This window comes from Sciurus vulgaris, assembly GCF_902686455.1.
Source record: "Sciurus vulgaris genome assembly, chromosome: 1".
Classification (NCBI taxonomy): domain Eukaryota; kingdom Metazoa; phylum Chordata; class Mammalia; order Rodentia; family Sciuridae; genus Sciurus; species Sciurus vulgaris.
In genome coordinates this window covers 144,789,780-144,800,801 of record NC_136461.1, presented here as the reverse complement: position 1 = coordinate 144,800,801, position 11,022 = coordinate 144,789,780, and the positions used below count along the sequence as shown (strand labels likewise).

The 11,022-nt window shown below is 39.3% G+C and overlaps 1 pseudogene across 1 annotated transcript; it reads right to left on the bottom strand.

The window, feature by feature from the left end:
* Positions 1 to 3,525: 3,525 nt before the first annotated feature.
* Positions 3,526 to 4,552, bottom strand: LOC306638383 (small ribosomal subunit protein uS7m-like; annotated as a pseudogene). Its single transcript has one exon. The product of its transcript is annotated as a small ribosomal subunit protein uS7m-like (transcript).
* Positions 4,553 to 11,022: the final 6,470 nt, after the last annotated feature.

The following is an 11,022-nucleotide window of genomic DNA, read 5'->3' as shown; positions in this document are numbered from 1 at the left end:
GTGGAAGAAGTGCTCTGGAAGAATTAACATTTTCATCTCTCAGAGGTCATTTGCCTCCAATTTTCTGGACCCAAACTGGCCCTTATTTTTGTGATTTAACCCAATTTACCTATCTATATTGACTGACTTTTAAAATTTTTATTATTACCCTTCTAATTTTAGGGAACTTTTACTGCTGTAAGGAAAAAGTGTGATGACTGCTCTTGCTGCTTTGAGCTGAGAGGGGGCAATGTGGGGTGGGTAGTAAAAAGTTCCTTTTTAGAAATTGGGTCTTTCTAGGGGTAAAAGTCTTATTTTATGAAACAAACAAAAACCATGAGTACAAAATAAATAGAATCTGGAACATGTCAATGAACATCATGAAGATGATAGAAATCAATAATCTCTTAACAGGAGGTGGAAGAGATGAGATGTTGTTTTCATAAAAAGGCCTAACAAAGTCTAACAAGGCTGGAGAGGATAAGGCCTTAATTGTAAATCTTTAACACTGTTGGAGTTATCAGGAATGTAAACACAACATTTAGTTAAGTTACCTAATGTCATCTTATTTTTGTAAAATAGCTTTTTATTGGCATGATCTCTTTGTTTAGTAGCAATCCCTTTATTTTTGTTACTTAGGGCTAGAGAATCATACTAGCAAACATTAAGTCTACCTGTATTGGAGGTTAGGGACCTGTAGTCCTTAAACTGACTAAAAACTTATAACTCTGGCAGTTTCTCTTGATAGTTATCAGGCATTTTTGTCTAAGGATCTTTTTTGTCACCTCCAGTTTTACTTATTTTGGGGGGGCTAACACAAGTGTACATCGCAAGTTACCTTAAAATAACTATTGTTTTGTTTTTAAAATATCCAGGAATGACTGTATTTTGGTTTTAACTGCTTTGCTAGGTGTTTAAGAACAAGTTTGTCAAATTGACCTTGTTCCTGTCTATCGTTAAGAGTGAGCTGCGTTCCCATAGGGGTCATTTATGGGGAACTCTCGCAGCTTCTTAGCTCCTTTAGTGCCCTTTACTAGGTAGGGTCACCTTGATGAGGTGGCTTCCTTTGGAAGCATTAGGAATGTTTCCCTTTTCCAAAGACCCTCCTCTGCAGCAGGTGCACTGATTGGCTTTTTATCCTCTAGTGATCTCATCAATCTCCCTAATCGGAAGGTGGTGTCGCTCAGAGTTACAAAGCTCCTTAAAGAAATCCTCTCGTTCCCTGGGTTCAGGCTGACTCTGAGGGAAAGAGCCAAATATTGATTCTCTTGGCCCCTTTATTTTAATCTTAATCTTTAAGTCTTGATCTTAAACATCCAGCAAGTCAGTTTCAACAGTCATACAGTAAGAGTACTGGGCCTTAACTTTAATGTCTATGACTTTATAGTTATTTACTGACTTTTATTAAATTGGGGTCTATATTATCTGTCCTATAGGTGATGGCTCATTATCTCAAATTAATTTAGATTGTTCTTGAAGCAGTACCTCTGTAAAACATTAATTAGGCAACAGTTAAAGAGTTTATAAGGAAAATATAAAATGGAATTAACAACAGTAAAAACAAATTTAGTTGTATAATAATGATCTTAAATTTTGGCTAAGCTTTATAGTATATTCCCTGTTTGAGATGACAGTAATTTTTTTTTCCACTAAGAAATATTTTATTCATTTTGAGGAATTTAAGCACAGGATAGTTTTTAAAAACACATTAGAATGTACTAGTATCCACCAAAAAACTTATCTTTTTGCAAATGCTTGTGAATTTGTGCAAGTATTCTTTCCAGCTAGGAAATGTCACTGCAGCTGAATTTTATTTTTATTTATTTATTTATTTTTTAGAGGGAAAAGAGGGGTGGGAGGGGTGGGGGGGAAGGGAAAAAAACAACAGAATGAATCAAACAACATTGCCCTATGTAAATTTATGATTTTTAATAATAAAAAAAAAGAAATCACAGTGATTTTACAATGAAAAACCAATCTTTTGAATATAACTTTAAGTGAACTGAAGTCTGGCTTATTTTGGAGCCACTGTAACATGTAGTAAGATGGGAGGCAGAGCCTTATCTCAGGTAAGGCATGGCTTTTCATAAATCTTAGGTAAAGTGGTCTAGTTCTGAAGTTGATCTTTATCTTTTCTTAAATATCATTTTATAAAGTTTACATATATTGTTTTTTAATCTATATGAATGTTATTTAACATAATATGATATTACATCTAAAACACGAATCAAAGAAAGCTGAGAGAGATATTAGCTTTTCTTTTGTGTAGTAAAGTGGCAAAATGTTTTCCTGTTTTTTTGATATTTACCTTTAAACAGATCAGGCTCTCATTATCTTTTAGAAATACACTTATATTTTTATCCCAGTGTAGAAGGTACCATAAGGTTTAGGTCCAGTTACAGAACATTAAATGATATAAATAAATCCCCAATAAAATTTCTTATTTTGGTAAGTTTAAAATTACCATTACAACTTTAGGTCAGAGGACACCAGCTTGATAAAATATTCTTTTAAACCTTTTAAAGACTTATATACCTAGAAGATATAAACACATTTAATATATAAATAAGAGTAAAAGAATTATAATTACATTGATGTTTTTATATTAACCATGTTTAGCTTTTAAAGGAAATTTAGACTGTGTAATGTAGTACAATGCTCTAACAGTTGCTGTTGAACCAGAGTTGTACAAACCCCCAATTTTTAAGACTAGTTGCTTTAGAGGATAAAACTCAACAGACACAATGTTAAGAGTAAATTAATGTTTTAAGAATTATTGGTCATTTTAGCATATAAACTGAAATTTGGTTTATATCAGTACATTAATATTTGACCTTGGGGGGGGGGAACCTTGAATAGTTTTAACTATTGTGTTACTTATATATACACATAAACCTTTTAAAATTTATCCTTAATTTACTCTTTTTAAAATCTCCTAATTAGACCCTCTTGCTGTTTACTTAGCTGTATTACAGCTTTATTTTATCACATAAGGACATTTTTACCTAGAAACATTTTTTTACTAAATATATTTTTATATCTAAAACCTTGTAATGTTTTAATCTGTTGATCCCCTTTTTAAAATTTATATTATGTAACAACCCTTATAAATTTCTGAATTTAGATAAATTACTCCATTTTAATCTGATGAGATACTTTGTTTCTTATGGAACTCTATTTAAATACAGCTGAAACTTTTGGATCCTTTATGTAGAATGATACCTGTTAAGACTTCTAGTAACCATATTTTCAGTGATAACTTACAGTAAATTTAAACCCTCTTTTTATTTACAAAATTATGAAAACACCAAAAATGTTTTAAGTATGTTACCCTGTGGAATTTAAGGAGTTAAGAGTACTGAATGTTATATTTAACAGCGTTTTAACTCTCTAAACCAATCAGATGTTTCTAACAAACATATCCATGATCAATCCCATATATGTTAAATCTAATTTAGTTTTTTTTTTTTAATCCTCCAGTCAGTTTTAATGAATGGTAGTTCTTATATATGTGTTACACTAGTTAAGATTAAAGATTTTCTAATAAATAATTTTTGACGCAAAAATTGCTTCCTTTCATAGCATCTAAAGGCCCACTCCAAGGTGAGAGAAGTCTAGGGCCTGAGTTTCTTGGAGAAAATCCCTAAGTTGACATGTTCCCTCTTTACAAAGAGATGGGGCAGAGAGAGCCAGTTCTAGCCCCAAAGAAAGATGATCAATAGGCAAAGAAAGTCCTGCTTCATAAAGGAACTACATCCTTAACCACAGCTACTTTTCAACAGAACAGTGGCTCATGAGGTTTTTTTGTGGCAGAGCTTGGGCTCCACTGGGAACCTTTCCTCTCCCTCTACCACCAACAGCAGTGGGCCAGGGCTCGGTTTGCCTCTGCCATCTTGTGCATGTCGTGCTTCCTCTTGATCACGGCCCCTGGTTGTGAAAGGCTTGCAGTAGCTCATGTGACAGCTTCTCTGGCATCAGTGTCCGCCAGTGCTTATTCTTTTGGCATTCAGTGATCATCCACTTCATGGCTAGGAAGCGGCCATGTCGGTCAGCTAGGGGCACAGGGACCTGGTAGTAATGGCCACCCTTCAGGATGGGTACCAGCCCAATTACAGGCTCACAGTTTTTCAGTGCCTGGTGGAAGATGGCATAGGGATTACGTTCAATGGTAGCCAGTTCCTCTCCTGAAGCAGCATGGTACTTCTCCAACTGCTTCCTTTTAACACATTCCAAAGTCTGGTTCATGAGAGACCTGGCCAGTTCTTTGTCTCGTCCTTTCATCATCATGTTGGTGAATTTACTGATCACCGGGTCTGCAAACACAGAGCTTGTTTTCGTCGCTGGGGCAGCTGATGAGCTGAGTCTTCTTGAGCTCCTGGTCATATTTCTTCTCCTCGGTGAGCTCAGCCATAGGCTTTCGGTAATGTTCTTTGTTAATTAGGGGATCCCTGAATTCAGGACCATAGCGACTCCACCTCACCTGAGTTTGCCCTAGAAGCGGACAGACAGCACACAGCATGCCCAGTGCCAAGCCTGACCAGCCTCACAGAGCCTTCAGTGTGGAGGCAGCCATTTTGCCCAGCTAGGAGGACCTCACAAGGACTGTCCTCGGTGCACCTGAGCTGTTGACCGGAGAAGGGATAAAGACACCAGAGGGTTCTAAAACTGCATTTCATCCCATTGATCTGCACATTAGAGTCTTTCACCCCAAGGGCCAAAAAGAAGAACCAAAGAGACACTGTGGTCCCAATACCTGTCGCAGTCTGGCATGACCCTCAGTAACAGTGCTCACTCCTCTTAGCTAGTTACCTTTAAAAACCAAGATATCAGAGAAGTGTATTGGGAAGCATCAGTCATTTTTTCCTGGTGAAGAAAAATCTAGAAACATTGGATATTAGACATTTTATACAATTAACATTTTATTATTTTTGACCACCTAGAAACAAAACTGTTAATAACTTGAAAGTCATATTTTTGTTTACCCAATTTAAAACCTTTTAAATCATGTAAATCAAAGGCATTTGGATCCATTTTTTTTAAACCTTAATTTATGAGCTCACATGTCAATTTTGGTACCAAATATATGTAGACATGACAATACACGGGCATACATATACATAAAATAAACAGATGGGTGGGTTTTTCAAGATGGCGGCCTAGAGGGTGGCTGCATTACGTGTTGCTCCAGAACTCAGGATTCAAGAGAGGAGATATTGAGACGCTTGGGACCAACTCAAAGTAGCCGGGTGACTCTCACCCCCTGGGGGGGCATCCCGGATGGGACGGGGGTCCCGGAACGCAGGAAACTTTGTGAAGTAGAACTGCCGGCGAGACGCCCCTCCCCCCGCTGGAGCGCCATAGAGGAGGCCGCTCGGCACAGCGCTGGGACTCGGAGCAGCCACTGGGGCTCCGGCGGCTGCCCGGGGGAGGAGTGGCGGGGAGAACTGTGTGGACTCAGGACACCGGGGCCTGCCCTGAGGAGGAGGAGAGGAGCGTGGCCACTTGGATTCGGAGAGACTGCGCCAGAGCTGCAGGCGGTTGCCAGAGGAGAAGCCGCGCGGCGAGCTGTTTGGAATCAGAACGACGCTTCTGAACACCGGGGCCTGCCCTGAGGACAAGGAGGAAGAGGAGCAGCCGCTTGGATTCGGGTGACTATACGGGAACTACAGGCGGTTACCAGAGAAGCGGCTACGTGGCGAGCTGTTTGGACCCTGACCACTTCTGAACCCCGGGGCCTGCCCGGAGGAGTAGGAGAAGGAGGAGAAGGAGCGCGGCGGGTCCTTTGGACTCGCAGTGACTGCATTAGCGCTCCAGGCGGCTGCTCAGAGGAGAAGGCGAGTGGTGAGTTGTTTGGTCTTAAAGTGACAGCTCCTGAACACAGGGGGGCTGCCTGGAGGAGAAGCGTGGTGGGACGCTTGGTCTTGAGGGACCACACCAGAGCTCCGGGCGGTTGCCCAGAGGACCCGTGCAGCGGGTCATGTGGATTCAGAGCCACTCAGAGGGACTGCTCCTGAACACCCGGGGGGTTATCTGGAGAAGGAGGAGGAACGGGCAGGGTCACTTCGACTCGGAGTGATTGATTGCCCCGGGCTACGGGTGGTTGGTGGGAGGAGGAGGCACGAAGTGAGTTTCTTGGACTCCTAGTGACCGCACCGGCATACTGGGCGGCTGTCTGGAGGAAGAGGCCTGTGGCGGGTCTCTGGGACTCAGAGCGATTGTTCGGGGCCACAGGTGGCTGCTCAGAGGAGGGGCCACGCAGCCAGGCGATTAGGTGCAGAACAGGGTCCCAGGATCTAGGAGGCTTCTGGGTGGAAGAGCCGCACAGAGACAGGCTTAGGGCGGAGCGAAGGTTCCAGGCCTATGGGCAAATTCTCTGAGGAGGGGCAGCCTAAGGAGATTCATCTGCGAAGGGTGAGGCTCCCAGGCCCAGGAGGTAGGGCCGGGCCCCTGGAAACTTTGCAGAGGAAGGCAGCCCAGCCCAGGCAGTAGCTGTAAATTGAGGGGAACCTCTAGGAGGAAACTGACCAGCGAGACCTCCCCACCGGGTGAGTCTTCCCTGCTGGGTGAGGTTTCCCACAAGGACGGTAAAACCAGAGGCTCAGGCCCAAACAGGCCTTGCCTCAGCCCACAGCCTAGGTCCCCTATGGATGACCATTGGTCAACAAGTGGAGGCACCTCTGCCCACTAGCAGGGAATATACCCCACCTGAAGGCCACCACTCCTAGAGAGGCAGCTTCCTTGTGGAGCACCGCATTATCAACCTCCTCCAAGACTTCAGCCTACTGCAGGCTAAGAGGGGATATATATAGAAATCTTCAGGGTCATTGTAAATCAACAGAGGAAATCTGCAATATCTCAGCGGTCCACTGATATCTGAACAACATGAGAAAACAAGGAAAGAAAATGCTGCAAACAAATCTAGATGTTACATCAATAAAACCCAATGACAGCATGGCAGAAGAAATGACAGAAAAGGAGTTCAGAATGTACATAATTAAAATGATCAGAGAAGCAAACGAGGAGATGAAAGAGCAAATGCAAGCATTGAATGATGAGATGAAAGAGCAAATGCAAGCATTGATTGATCGAACCAATCGACAGTTAAAAGAGCAAATACAGGAAGCAAAAGATCATTTCAATAAAGAGTTAGAGATATTGAAAAAAAACCAAACAGAAATCCTTGACATGAAGGAAACAATAAACCAAATTAAGAACTCCATAGAAAGCATATCCAATAGGATAGAACACCTGGAAGACAGAACCTCAGACATTGAAGACAAAATATTTAACCTTGAAAACAAAGCTGAACAAACAGAGAAGATGGTAAGAAATCATGAACAGAATCTACAAGAACTATGGGATATCATGAAAAGGCCAAATTTAAGAATTATTGGGATTGAGGAAGGCCTAGAGAAACAAGCCAAAGGAATGAACAACCTATTCAATGAAATAATATCAGAAAATTTCCCAAATCTGAAGAATGAAATGGAAAATCAAGTTCAAGAGGCTTACAGGACTCCAAATACACAAAATTACAACAGACCCACACCAAGGCACATTATAATGAAAATACCTAACATACAAAATAAAGACAGAATTTTAAAGGCTGTGAGAGAAAAGAACCAAATTACATTCAGGGGGAAACCAATACGCATATCAGCAGATTTTTCAATCCACACCCTAAAAGCTAGAAGGTCCTGGAACAACATTTTTCAAGCCCTGAAAGAAAATGGATGCCAACCAAGAATCTTATACCCAGCAAAACTTACCTTCAAATTTGACGATGAAATAAAATCCTTCCATGATAAACAAAAGCTAAAAGAATTTACAAAAAGAAAGCCAGCATTACAGAACATTCTCAACAAAATATTCCATGAGGAAGAGATGAAAAACAAAGAAGCAAATCAGCAAAGGGAGGAATTATCCTAAAGGAATTGTCAAATAAAGGAGGAAACAAGTTGTGTCAAACAAATAAATAAACAAAATTTTAAAAATGAACCAAATGACCGGGAAACCAAATCATTTCTCTATAATAACCCTGAACGTTAATGGCCTGAATTCATCAATCAAAAGACATAGACTGGCAGACTGGATTAAAAAGAAAGATCCAACAATATGTTGCCTGCAAGAGACTCACCTCATAGAAAAAGATACCCATAGATTAAAGGTGAAAGGATGGGGAAAAACATACCATGCACATGGACTCAGCAAAAAAGCTGGAGGATCCATCCTCATTTCCGATAATGTGGACTTCAAGCCAAAGTTAGTCAGAAGGGATAAAGAAGGTCATTTCATACTGCTTAAGGGAAGCATAAATCAGCAAGATATAACAATCATAAACATCTATGCCCCAAACAGTGGCTCATCTATGTATGTCAAACAAATCCTTCTCAATTTCAGAAACCAAATAGACCACAACACAATAATACTAGGTGATTTTAACACGCCGCTCTCACCACTGGACAGATCTTCCAGACAAAAATTGAGCAAAGAAACCATAGATCTCAACAACACAATCAAAATTTAGACTTAACGGACATTTATAGAATATTCCATCCAACCAAGAGTGAATACACTTTCTTCTCAGCAGCACATGGATCCTTCTCTAAAATAGACCATATATTATGCCACAAAGCTAATGTTAGCAAATACAAGAAGATAGAGACACTAGCATGTATTCTATCAGATCATAATGGATTGAAGTTAGAAATAAATGAAAGAGTAAAACACAGAAACTATTCCAACATCTGGAGATTAAACAATATGCTATTATATGATGAATGGATAACAGAAGATATTAGGAAGGAAATTAAAAAATTCTTAGAGGTAAATGAGAACAAAGAAACATCATATCAAAACCTCTGGGACACTATGAAAGCAGTACTTAGAGGGAAATTTATTTCATGGAGCGCATTTAATAAAAGAAGTAAAACTCAACAAATAAACAACCTAACACTACAGCTCAAAGCATTAGAAAAAGAAGAAGAGAACAGCACCAAAAGTAGTAGAAGACAGGAAATTGTTAAACTCAGAGCTGAAATCAATGAAATTGAAACAAAAGAAACAATACAAAAAATTGACAAAATAAATAGTTGGTTCTTCGAAAAAATAAACAAAATTGATAAACCTTTAGCCACACTAACAAAGAGAAGACGAGAGAAAACCCAAATCACTAAAATTCGGAATGAACAAGGAAATATCACTACAGACAGGATGGAAATACAAAACATAATTAGAAGCTATTTTGAAAATCTATACTCCAACAAAATAGAAAATTTCGAAGTCATCAACAGGTTTCTAGAGACATATGAATTGCCTAAACTGAATGAGGAGGACATAAACAATTTAAATAGACCAATTTCAAGTACTGAAATAGAAGAAGTCATCAAAAGCCTACCAACAAAGAAAAGTCCGGGACCAGATGGGTTCTCAGCCGAGTTCTACAAAACCTTTAAGGAAGAGCTCATTCCAATACTTCTCAAAGTATTCCATAAAATAGAAGAGGAGGGAACCCTCCCAAACTCATTCTATGAAGCCAATATCACACTGATACCTAAACCAGACAGAGACTCATCAAGGAAAGAAAATTTCAGACCAATATCCTTAATGAACATCGACGCAAAAATTCTCAACAAAATTTTAGCAAATCGCATACAAAAACATATTAAAAAGATAGTGCACCATGATCAAGTGGGTTTCATCCCAGGGATGCAAGGTTGGTTCAACATCAGGAAATCAATAAACGTAATTCACCATATTAATAGACTTAAAGGCAAGAATCACATGATTATTTCAATAGATGCAGAAAAAGCATTTGATAAAATACAGCAACCCTTCATGCTCAAAACACTAGAAAAAATAGGGATAGTGGGAACATTCCTTAATATTGTAAAGGCCATTTATGCTAAGCCCATGGCTAATATCATTCTAAATGGTGAAAAACTGAAAGCATTCCCCCTAAAAACTGGAACAAGGCAGGGATGCCCTCTTTCACCACTTCTATTCAACATCGTTCTTGAGACTCTGGCCAGAGCAATTAGACAAACCAAAGAAATTAAAGGGATACGAATTGGAAAAGAAGAACTCAAACTATCCCTGTTCGCTGATGACATGATTATATATTTAGAATAACCTGGAAATTCCACCAGAAAACTTTTAGAACTCATAAGTGATTTCAGTAAAGTAGCAGGTTACAAGATCAATGCCCATAAATCCAACGCATTTTTATACATAAGTGATGAATCTTCAGAAAGAGAAATTAGGAAAACTACCCCATTCACAATAGCCTCGAAAAAAATAAAATACTTGGGAATCAATCTCACAAAAGAGGTGAAAGACCTCTACAATGAGAACTATACAACACTAAAGAAAGAAATTAAAGAACACCTTAGAAGATGGAAAGATCTTCCATGTTCTTGGATAGGAAGAATTAATATTGTCAAAATGGCCATACTACCTAAAGTGCTATACAAATTCAATGCAATTCCAATTAAAATCCCAATGACGTACCTTACAGAAATAGAGCAGGCAATTATGAAATTCATCTGGAAGAATAAGAAACCCAGAATAGCTAAAGCAATCCTTAGCAGGAAGAGTGAAACAGGGGGTATTGCAATACCAGATCTTCAACTCTACTACAAAGCAATAGTAACAAAAACGGCATGGTATTGGTACCAAAATAGAAAGGTAGATCAATGGTACAGAATAGAGGACACGGACACAAACCCAAATAAATACAATTTTCTCATACTAGACAAAGGGGCCAAAAATATGCAATGGAGAAAAGATAGCCTCTTCAACAAATGGTGCTGGGAGAATTGGAAATCCATATGCAACAGAATGAAACTAAACCCATATCTCTCACCATGCACGAAACTAAACTCAAAATGGATTAAGGACCTCGGAATCAGACCAGAGACCCTGCAGATTATAGAAGAAAAAGTAGGTCCAAATCTTCATCTTGTTGGTCTAGGACCAGACTTCCTTAACAGGACTCCCATAGCACAAGAAATAAAAGCTAGAATCAACCACTGGGATAGATTC